Raw genomic sequence first — 10,301 nt, forward strand, 5'->3', positions numbered from 1 at the left:
TACAGCCTAGAGTGCACTGTGAGTGAGATGGGCTCGCTTGTTGAGAAATCCGACAGCCCTCAGAAAACAGGATCTGCCTCTGGATCATGTATTCTGAGCCTCAATACTCCTGCTGTCCTAAACCAGCACCTAACACATTAACACTTCAACTAAGCTTTTTGTACACACGTCTCACCCAGCTGCCCTATCCTAACATTTCAAGTCTCCGCCAGGACTTCAAAAGGCAGTGTGGCAAGCTAGTTAAGGGGCTGATGTGAGCTGGCCTGACAACACCAAGCAGGTTATACTGTATGTCAGCCAGTGATCATCATGGAGACTGACAGGCTGAGGCGGGCCAGCCAGGCCAGAGAAAAAGCAAGCAGCTCCCTGACAGCTCTAGTGGCTGTCACTGTGGACAGGATCCAGGACAGGCTGCCACCACACCGCTAAAAACCACAGCAGAATGTGACTCATCTCCATCACTCCTCCATCACTGCCCGGAGATAGGGAAGAAAATGGGAAGCAAGTGTATTAAGAGAAAGAGAAGAAGAGAGTTTGGGCGAGGAGGGTGGACGAGAAACAGAGAAGGCTAAGGGAGGGGCAAGGTGCAGACAGAGAGTGAGGCAGATGAGTTAATGTCGATGTTAATGTTCAGACAATCACAGCTCCCCTCAGGCCCTGACTACATGCTAGGATCATATTAGCGTTAATGTATCCAGTATTAATGCACAGCCCCTCAGCCCAATGAAACCTTAGAAAGGCTAGAATTAAGAAGGGAAGAGGGTACATGGTATTGCTGCTTAAGCTTGATGCAAGGTCACAGGGATCAAAATGAGCAGAACTGCAGGAAAACAGATGATGGGGTTAAATTATGTTTTGAGGATCAGGGAAAAGCTGCATTTGGTCATTTGTTGATGGGTCAGTTGAAGGAGTTATCCTTTAGAAGAGTGAAAATAGAATTTAAAAATACCAAAACTACAGTTTACATTACGAGGCAGTTCAGAATATGGTCAAAGTTAACGGGCGTGCTAGAGCAGGATAACTGGATCTGCATGCATTTTTTGTGTGAACAAGCCTCTGCATTAGGCTAATATGAATCACACACCACCATGCTGCAGTACATTAATAGGAAGCTGCCAACCAATGGAGCCTTAAACCGAGCATGCGTGACTGTTGTAGCAGATGCGTTAAAGTGTATCAGCACATCAGAGGATGTGTGCGTACGTGACCATGTGTCTGCATGACGGGAAAGCACAGGACATAGAATTCTGGCTGCCATTCTACCGTACCGCGCTTGCATTGCTAAGTGTTTGCATGAGTGTGAATGTGCGTGCACGTGTGTGTGTTTTTGCATGCGAGCACATGCGCATGCACAAAATACACCAAGGGGTGCTAATTTATTCAAATGAGCTGGGGAGGATAACGAGACGATAGGGTGCAGGGCGGAGGACGTGTATGTGCTATAAGGGGGGACAACTTCTTTGGCTGGTGGTTCATCTCTTCAGCCCCCACCCCTCATCCACACACTTGTTTTTTTAGGTTTGCAAATGAGACTATTTGCATGGCTGAGACAGGGGAAGGCAAGAAAGATGGTGGGGAAAAAAGGGAGAGACAAATATCGGAGACGTGGAACGTTGCGATTCTGAAGCAGACGGAACGCCTTCAGACAGAAACATACTGTGCCAGGGCGATACCACCACTTTCAAGATGGCTGCCGCTGGAGCTGTCCTCTGTGGGAGCAACCCAGAGACCGACTACTCTTGCTCCATAGCGAGTGACATACAAACACATTTACTAGCTTTGTGTTCCGGAAGCTTAAAAAGAAGGAAATTTGCATAGCTCGGTAAAGGATTAACATCATCATTTGAAAGTGAATACATTAAAGACTTCAGAAAGTCAGCTTTAACAGAGATATTGATCAGAGATATCTAGTGACACCCAGTGGTCACAATTAAAGGTGTTATCATTAGAAGATCATATACTGCTCTATTTCCTGTATAGGCTGCTACCAGCAAACAGTATAGGACCAAACTAGTAAGTAACTCAACCTCAGAATGTTGGTCCACAGATCAATAACATGTGGCTCAGTGATCCATGCTTTTGGTTACGCTTACTGTACAAAAATGTAGTTATTCAAACAGTTTAAAAAGTAGTTACTCTAATTTAAATTAGAAAACTTTAAAGTAGCAAAATTTTAATTATGGCAAACATTAAAGACACTAGTATTCACATACTGCTTTTATAGTTTTACAATAATTTAAAGCTCGTAAACTACAAGCCACATTTCTCCATTCGCATACATATTCATATGGTAGTTTAATAATTTCAGATACTTTATTTTTCCAAACCACTCAATGTTGAATGCAGCATCTTTCCCAAGGACACTTCCGACATGCAGACCAGAGGAACTAGAAATTGAACCACTGACTGATTAGTGGATGACATGCTCTATCTCCTACCCAAAATGTTAAAGTCAAAAATCATATGTTCTAAATTTTCTTCAAAGTGGTCATGCGGTGGATGTTTTTAAATTGACTTTTTCATCAAATTGCAACAAAGTCACAAACAGAAAACCTTGAAATAGATGGTACAAGTCCGTGACTGGTATATAATGATGATTTTGCTTGGCTAATGAAAACCTTGAGGTTGTAGAGTAAATACATAATACACAGAGTGCAGCAGTTAGGCTATCAGGAAACTGGTGAAACTGGTTAACCTAAAAAAAAAAAACCCAACATACTTTAAAACTGTAAATATGAATTTTCACTTAAACATTTGCTGTTTTGGTTTGTTACTTCAGATCATGTCAGCAATAAACTGATGCATAGCACAGAGAAAATGAGTGGCAGAGAGACAGTGAAAGAAGACAGAGACATAAAAATAGATATGGCAAGTGTGCATGTGAGAGCGGGTGTTGGTAAATGTAATGAAGTTTACCTAATACAACATTTACCTTTAAGAAACATATTTGTTGGTATGGTGACCATGTGAGCTTAAGACATGTGCTCACTGCGGCCAACTGGGAAAGAACCATTGAGAGTACTGAGAATATTCTGATAATATTCTGCTTCACTTATTTTCATTAGATATCAGTGGCAGAACACAGTACTATTTCAAACAGGCTGTTGGGAGACCTGAAAACAGCTGGAAGTGTTGAAGTCTTTAAATGTCAACATAAGCGTTGGTCTAGCTTTTGCATCCTAACTCCAAAAAACTCGAGACACTGTGTAAAATATAAATAAAAACATAAGATTTGCGAATCTCGTAAACCTGCATTTTATCGACAACAGAACATTGAAAACATACCAACCGAGAAAATATGCAATATTGTAAGTTAAACGGGAGTTATCCTGTTGGGACACTATCTCATTTTAGATAGTGTCCCAACTGTTTTGGAGCTGGGGTTGTACTTTTTCTTTTCTTTTTCTGTTGCGTTTGTTTTTTTTTCCTGTCTTCAGCATGTCACTCATGATTTAAGCTGTTTAATTTTGAGTAGATACTTCCTGCAAATTAAGTACCTTGCTCGTGCCAGCTTGAGTCTGCTTTTGCTTTCGGAACTACCTTAATTCTGCATGGCATAAATTCAACAAGGTGCTGGAAATGTTCGACAGAGATGATCACACAGTTGCTTCAGATTTGTTGGCTACACTTCCATGATGTGAATCTCTTGATTCACTGTATCCCAAAGGTGCTCGCTTGGACTGAGATCAGATAGCTGTGGAGGCCATTTGAATACAGCAAAGTCATTGTCATGTCTATATAGAGGCCTTGGAGCTTGAGGGTCCTGCAAAGTATCTTAGCTGTTCCTAGGACTGCGCTCTTCTGGACAGAGATCAATGTTGTTTCTGGGATCTGCTGGAGCCACTCGCCTAGCTTGGGAGTCACTGCACTGAGTGCTCCAATTACCACTGGGACCACTGTTACCTTCACCCTCCACATCTTCTTGAGCTCTTCTCTGAGCCCTTGGTACTGTGCTTATACTTATACGAACTTATACGAGCTGTGGGTAGTGACCAAAAGAACGAGATCGGGGATACAAGCAGTGGAAATTCGCTTCCTCCGTAGGTTGGCTGGCCTCTTCCTTAGAGATAGGGTGAGAAGTTCAGCCATCCAGGAGGGGCTCAGAGTAGAGCCGCTGCTCCTCCACGTCGAAAGGAGCCAGCTGAGGTGGTTCGGGCATCTGACAAGGATGCCTCCTGGGCGCCTCCTGGGTGAGGTGTTCTGGGCATGTCCCACTGGGAGGAGGCCCCGGGGCAGAACCAGGACATGCTGGAGAGATTATATCTCTCAGCTGGCCTGGGAACGCCTTGGTGTTCCCCCGGATAAGCTAGAGGAGGTGGCTGGGGAGAGGGAGGTCTGGGCTTCTATGCTTAGGCTGCTGCCCCCGCGACTCGGCCCCGGATAAAGTGGAAGAAGACGGATGGATGGATGGATAGATAGATAGATATATGTGTGTGTGTATATACATATATAAGACAAGACATAGAAGCAAACAACAATTAAAAGCTGGGGAGCAAAATGGGCCTTCAGATGGGTTTTAATAATGTTGGGTGTTGGAGAGATCCTAATTTGACCTCACAGGAAAACTGTTCCAAGGTTTCGGCGCAGCAACTGCAAAGGCCCAGTCTCCTAGTCTGCTTCTAGGAACAATCAGAAGCAACTGATTAGCTGACCCCAGATTTTGTTTGGAGTATGTTTAGTTAAAAGTTCGGAGAGGTAAAATCTTAAAACCAATTCTATAACGTACTGGCAGTTTAAATGAGCCAAAACTGCTGAAATATAGTCACGTTTACGTGTGCCTGTCAAGATTTGGGCTGCCGAAATTTGAACAAGTTGGAGACAAGAGAGCAGAGCCTGGCTGATACCAAAATAATGGGCCTTCAGCTGGAAGAATGTGGCTTTAAAATGAGAATTTATTTGTTTCTCAAATGTAAAACTGCCAACAAAGATCATCCCCAAACTTTTCGCGAAGAGAGTTGTGGAGTTTTCCAAAGGGCTAAGGTAACCCTTAAGAGAAGAACGACGGTCAGGAGGTCCAAATAGTACAACCTCTGTTTTTTGATCATTCGCATTTAAAAAAAATTAATGCCAGCCATGATTTTATGTCAGCAAAGCAGTCCAGAAAATTTTTTTAAGAGGCTGTAGAATACTTTTTAAGAGGAAAGTAAATTTGTCAATCAGCATAACAGTGAAATGAGATTCCATATTTCATGTTCAACAAACCAATTTAAGTTGGTTTCACCTTTATGACATAGGTGTGTTATTTTGCTGACAGTAGTCATCAGAAGACTGGTGCACTATAATCATGAAGGGAGGCGCATGATCAGCAAAAGCACTCAGCTAGGCTGTGGCGTTTAATTCATGCTCAATGGTACTAAGGTGCTCAAAGTGTGGCAAGAAATATCCTTTACACCAGAGATCTCAACCTCCCGGACCACGCACTTACTTTGTTCAATTAAGTAAGTGCAGTTTTTGATGCGATCGGGGCAGATAACGTGAAGCAGGACAAGAAGAAGAAAAAGTAGTACTAGCAGAACAAAAAGAAGCAGAAGTGGATGAAGAACACGGACAATTTCAAGAAAGATGCATACTGCAGTATTTTTTGTTGAATTTTATGGAAATGTGATCTGCCTTATATGCAAGCAGAAAATTGCTGTGTTGAAGGAATATAATCTCAAGTGTCATTACGCAACTAAACACAAAGAGCGTAATGAGAATAACAAGGGAGAAGACAGAAAACAATAGCAGCTACAAAGACGACTGCTATCCCTGCAAGAACTTTTCCACAATTCAGTAAGGACGTTATGCGGTTAATGAATTAATCGCCAAAGCAGGAAAGTGATTCACCGAAGAGCAGTTTCTGAAGGCCTGCATGTCGCAAGCTGCTGATATTACATGTCCTGAAAAGAACAGCTTGTTCAACAACATCGCTCAGTTGGCAAATACTGTGGCAACGTGAATGCATTATCAAGTAACATATCAAGTAACAGTGGAGTTACTGTCAGTCAGCTCAAAGCATTCCTGCCCATTCTCCTGAGAAAATCTGAGTAGATCAGCAGTTTCTAAAATACTCAGAAACCAACAAGGATCAACAATCACTTTTCTTTTCCTTCTGATGCTCAGATTAGACTTTATTAGATTCAAGATTCTTTATTTACCTATTCTTTATTAGGTCTTCTTAATCATGTCTACATGGCTAAATGCACTGAGTTACTGCCATGTGATCGACTGATTTGCTATTTGGGCTAATGAGCAGTTGAACAGGTGTACCTAATGAAGTGGGTAGAAGAGAGTAGGAACATTGCACCAACTAGAAGAAAAGAAGTTGCAGCTTTAGTTGAAAACAGCCAGTCTATGTGAGATCATAGGGTAGCTTGGTGCTAGGCGTTTATCGAGAATAGTTCAGGTTACTTTGTCAACACTTTCCCTTAAACTGTTTTGTCAAACTGTTCCACCCTCTCTCAGCAGTCACCCCGGAGTGCTGTCTCAGCAGTTACTCTAAACGCTTATGTGAACAGTATCTGATCAGCGTCAAACACCTGTCCGGCATAATATGCATCTGTATGTGTGTTGTTCTCCAAACCTCTTCTTGGTGCAGCGATATTATCAGTTCTAGTGAAGTGTGAGATAAATGGCTGCTCATGCTTACCTCAACCGAAGCCCTTATGGAGAGCAGCTGAACCAAGGCCCGGGGGATCCAACTGTTAAAACTGCCTTCCTCACCGCTTAGCAGTAAGGGCGGTAATTTTTACAGCTCGGTATTTTTCAGCAATTTCTGGGGCCTGAATGGGAAAAGAAAGGGAAAAGGGAAAGAGAGAGAAAAAAGAGCGCAGGGGGTCCTTGAGACTCAGCTGGTTGACAGCTCCTGTCTCTCTCTGTAACGACTTATTTATTCAGGGATAATTAATCAGGCGCAGTTTTATGGCGGTATGATTAATGCGCTTTGTCATTTGTGCTGCAGCGATGAAAATACAGTACCTATGATGCCGCTGCTCGAGTCTAACTGGCTCAGATGAAACGGCAAACAGGGGAAGTCCTGTTTGCCTCCCAGCAAGGAGCCGTGAAAGCAGGCCTAACTTTTGATGTGTGCATTCTCTTTCTGTAACAAAACAAAAAAGGAAAAACAACCACGTCAGGGAAATTTTTTTCATATACTGCACTATTTAAATGCAACCTCGGGGCCTCTATTTATGCTTTGACGTTGGCGCTGATGTAATCTGCAGAATTAACGTTCCTCGAAATTTACAGTTCGCGGTGTTGTGTTTCAGTGTAGTGCATTTTTCCCACACTTTGAATTTCTTCTCTTTAGTCAGCAGCTCCCTCCTCACGGCCCGACTCCTTTAATCGCCATGCTGATCCGAGGGCGCCACCTTGTGGTTGTTTTTGTTACAAGAAGTACATATGAAGTTCACACGAATTACAAGTGGAAACCTGAACTATTGACCTCTGTCGAAAGAGGGATTTTAGCGGCTCTCTTACGGGACTTTTTGATTGCTCAGTTTTTGGATGCCGCCCACTTAAAAGGAAGAGTAACTGCAAATCAACACAAATTAGTTTCAAGTGAGAGATTTCCCGTAAACCTATGAATCACAAGCAATTACTAAAACAGAAGAAATTTCGAATGACGCTCTTCTATCTCTCCACCTGGGGTCCTTGTGGAAGCGTCAGAGCTGTTTTTGTGCTGTTTATTTGTGTATGTTTCATCAACTGTCAGGAGGTTTATGCAAAAAAAGAAAAAAAAACTTGCGAAGCTTGTTGGGCGGGTGCCTCATAGGCAAAGGGAGGATTTATTACAGGTTGGTGTGAGTCTAGATCATTTCCTGTGGACTCTTTAAGGCTAGAAAGGTGCCGTACAAACACTGTCCACTTACCATTACCATTTATCAAAGTGTAAACTTCATACAATTCTGCATACAGCCTTTTATATTATGATGGGGAGCTTGTAATGCAAACCACTTCCAGGTAGGCTACTGAAAAGACGCTGTGCCAGGGTTGGGCGTTTCCTTTCCGAGCAGACTTGTTTTTGTTCTTCAAGGTGTCAAATGTCAGGGGATTCTTTTAACTGGAAGGCTATCATCCTCTGGATACCATTTACTTGTTTTTATTCAGTAACTGCCTTTGTTGTTCACTTTAATGCGTATGAACACTTTAATACTGTCAGATTATACATTTTACTGTTATGTTATTTTTTTTAATTGTATAATTAGTTACTTTTATATCTTCTTCTTATATCAAGCACAAACAAAGCGTGGTGGAATACACTTTATTTTTACAAAAGCCTTACATTTTTACACACATAACAGCTCACGGCAATGCCATGTATCGCAGGACATTGCCACAATGGTTCTTCTCGGATCAGTAATCTTCCTCATCGCCACGTCTTGGCTGTTGACAAGAAAACAAATGAGGTCATTTTTCATGTAGGGGTTGCATCCATTAATGCCTTTTTCATATCATGTTAACATTAGCTTTATGAAGATTTGCACTATGCAGAAGTTAAAACAGAGTACTGTTTCATCATATAACGAGTTATTGTTTCATAATGACCAGCAGATGTCACTATAAACCCATCCGGCAATATCTTACCTTGGATTTGCCACAGTTTCTGATCTTGTTCCCTTGAGAAAAAAGCAAAACCAAGTGATAGTTAGCTCCTATCAAAACGTATGGATAGTTAAACTACTCCATTATTATCAGGATGTCCTAAAAACTCCCTGAAAAGCCTTCAGCCAATCCAAAATACTTCAGTGAGAGTACTGACAGGGACTAGAAAAAGAGAGCATATTTCTCTGTATCTTCATTGGCTGTTCACACTCAGCCAGCCTTTCCAGCCATGTCCTCGGCAATCCTCACCTTAGGTGTTCCATTTGTTAGGGCCTTTGTTTCTATTTTCCTTTCTTTTCCATTGAAACACATAGGAAATCTTATACAAACACAAAACATAGCACATATAGGATGGGAATGCTGTCTTACCTGCCAGCAGAATGATAGAAAGGAACACAATGACCCCGGCAAAGATCAGACCTCCAAGACGCAGCTTCTCATAATCTGCAAATTCACAAAGCGCTCTGTCACTACACCATTACTTTCCACCCCCTCACCCCCCAGACCCCTAATCCTAACGACAGAAACTGACTGTATCTTGCTTTCTACACACTATGATGAGATACACTTTTTTAAGACGTAGTTGCTTACCATATACAAAGTCTGCATCAAGGTCAACATCTGCACCTATTGAAGGACAGCGAGTGGAAAGAGATACAGAGCCAGTAAAAACTTTTTTCTACAGACACATAACTGCAAGCTGCATCAAGCTTAAATATTGAAGCTATTTTTCACTGTGTTGTGATTTGGACACATTCAAGGCTCAATTCAGTGTTTTATTTTGTGCACGTTGTGAAAACAGGGTGACAGTCTAAATTGGTCCATTGTCTGAAGTTGTGCACAGACAACAAGCTCTTCTGGCAGATCGTAAGTGACTTTAAAAGTCCAAATGTTTCTTTAAATAATGATTCTGTATTCCATTATCAGCCCCTAAATTTGTTCTTATTTTACTGCCTCCACAAATGCACTGTCATATAATTTATTTTATCACCTTATTACCAAAAAGCCAGAGGCATGACTAGTAATGCAGAAATTCTAAGTAAGCATGATTGACTGTGAAACAATGCTTAAATGCTAGAAGGTCATATTTTCCATGACCGGTGCTAACCTTTGTATTGTTGTTCATAATATTAATAGCAATATAAAAGGGAACTTTGCACTCCCCTGATATATGACTAACATGCTCAATTGTGGTTTTGACTCAGAATCACAACAGTAAGTTTAGTTATGACCTTGCAAATGTTATGTCACTCGAATGCGTCTGTTTCCTTGCCCTGGCGTTTGTTCATAATGAGCAGTTCAGCTGCTGTGTAACTCACCTTTAGGAGAAGACATGTTGTCTTGTCTTGTTCGTGTGTTCAGCTGGTCAAACTGCAAAAAGATAATACAAATACTTTTTTTTTTTATTTAAAGTGTGCGTGTGTGGGGCGATGGGGGGTTGCATCTACCAACCGGTGATCCACCAAGGTCCACTGTTTTAAATTATTAAACACAAACCTTTGTATTAATAGTATTCCCACCATTGGGTCTGGTATGTGAAAGCGTGTGTGGGTTAAAAAGTTTGTGGGCATTTTGTTTCTACAGCCCTTCTCTTGTAATAAAGTTTGACTGTTCTAGTAGCTAATTTAACTGGGCTTATTCACTTTAGATGAGAGGCAGTTGAAAGGCTTGGAAACTTTATATGTCCTGAACAAATTGCCCTGTGGGTTGCCTACTGC

Source organism: Simochromis diagramma, unplaced genomic scaffold (genome assembly GCF_900408965.1).
Source record: "Simochromis diagramma unplaced genomic scaffold, fSimDia1.1 OVJJ01000344.1, whole genome shotgun sequence".
NCBI lineage: Eukaryota > Metazoa > Chordata > Actinopteri > Cichliformes > Cichlidae > Simochromis > Simochromis diagramma.